The following is a 2,024-nucleotide window of genomic DNA, read 5'->3' as shown; positions in this document are numbered from 1 at the left end:
GACACCACGTTTCAGTGTATATTCTTACTCCTTCATCAGGTGATGTCAACTTCTTTACTTTGAGGGACACCACGTTTCGGTGTATATTCTTACTCTTTCATCAGGTGATGTCAACTTCTTTACTTTGAGGGACACCACGTTTCAGTGTATATTCTTACTCCTTCATCAGGTGATGTCAACTTCTTTACTTTGAGGAACACCACGTTTCAGTGTATATTCTTACTCTTTCATCAGGTGATGTCAACTTCTTTACTTTGAGGGACACAACGTTTCAGTGTATATCCTTACTCCTTCATCAGGTGATGTCAACTTCCTTACTTTGAGGGACACCACGTTTCAGTGTATATTCTTACTCCTTCATCAGGTGATGTCAACTTCCTTACTTTGAGGGACACCACGTTTCGGTGTATATTCTTACTCTTTCATCAGGTGATACGCTCATATCACTGTACCTAAGGTGATGCTGGTAACGCACGTTACCAGCATCCCAGCATGGCGACAGGTAAGATCGCTTGGCGATTATTCCCCTCAAATTAGCAGCCTTCCAAGTGTATACAATCAACATTATTAAGCACACTGATAAACTTTGATGGTGGAAATACGTTCAATGCACTGAATTTGCTTATTAATGCCTATGTGTTGAAGAATAAGCATTTTTAAAATCGCGCGAGGGTGTCGGTAACTCATAGTCTGCATGTCAGTAACGTGCAAAGAATGATGCTGGTAACGCATACTGTCTTGCTTTAGTTATGTTTAAACACAAAGGAGATACAAATATCATTTCTTATGTTTTACACAGATGTGTAGATAAGTCTTAATATTCTAAAAAAATGTCAGATTCCAAACTACTTGCCTCGTTACACTAAGAGCTTTCTATCAACCACTCAACGCTAACCTTTGAATGTAAGAATAATATGCTTATGTATTGTGAAATACTGTGAAATTCACACGTGAGAGACACCTGGGAAAAAGCAGAGTCAAAATTCCGACGGCATTGGGATGTCATTTAATGTCATTTAATTCCATGTCAAATAATTTAAATGTAACCAAACACATTTTTACGTGTATTTCTCTCTTGCCTACATGCAATAAAATTTGGAGTATCTACTCACATTAGCTCCGAGCAGAAAAGTAGATTTTGGGTCGCCGCTTGGTGAACTCAAACATGGTTTGGTAATATTTTGCACATTGCCATCAGTATGACTTTCTGGCATTATTTCCCCTGTCGGTGGGTCGGGTCACGTGATAGCGCTGTAGCCGTTGATCCCAAGTGACCCAAATAACCCACACCTATCAATTTAATCTCATATGACTCGAGGTATCAAGAGCATGGGACCTTGTATAAAGTTGTCTTTTATAACCTGTGTTTGATTTTTTAAACCTGGTAATCTTGTTTATAATCGTGTGTTTGTTTAGAAATTTGATGGTGATTATTTAACTAAAGTGTGGCACTGTAGTGGTTGGAGACACAAGATCAGGTTGTTCCGCAAAAGACATCATAAGGGACCAACGTTAGAAGACATATTGTTGTGATGTCACATGACTGCCATGTGATGTGCTAAGGTCAAAACGTATTATACATTCAACAAATGGCGGGGACGTACAAACATGTCCTGTTTGTACATGTGATGCAGACATCTCTCATGTTTTAACAACAACAAGTGTAAGAATTCATTCACGTTTTAAAGTCTTTATTGCTAGTTTTCCACTTATATACTTCTAATATGAGCGTGATGCGAGTTGATAGCCCTCGAATCATAAGACTTGCAATGTGTTTATGAACCCACAACTGAATCAGGAAAATCACACGATCACACAGGCTGTGTAGTTTAGCTTGTCTGATACAGAATAGCAATCAACGACCTCTCGCTCTTAACTGAGCATCACATACCAGTGCTATGCCTCTCCCACCGTGCTTGAAATACTTCAATACTGTAGGGTTTAGACAATTCATGTCAGAAATAATGAGGAAGTTGATGCTACAGAACAATTTAAAAACGACAAAATACATGTAAAAGCACACA

Source organism: Haliotis rubra, unplaced genomic scaffold (genome assembly GCF_003918875.1).
Source record: "Haliotis rubra isolate DU_JTF1 unplaced genomic scaffold, ASM391887v1 Scf724, whole genome shotgun sequence".
NCBI classification, from domain to species: Eukaryota; Metazoa; Mollusca; class Gastropoda; order Lepetellida; family Haliotidae; genus Haliotis; species Haliotis rubra.
This window is presented reverse-complemented; position numbering follows the sequence as displayed.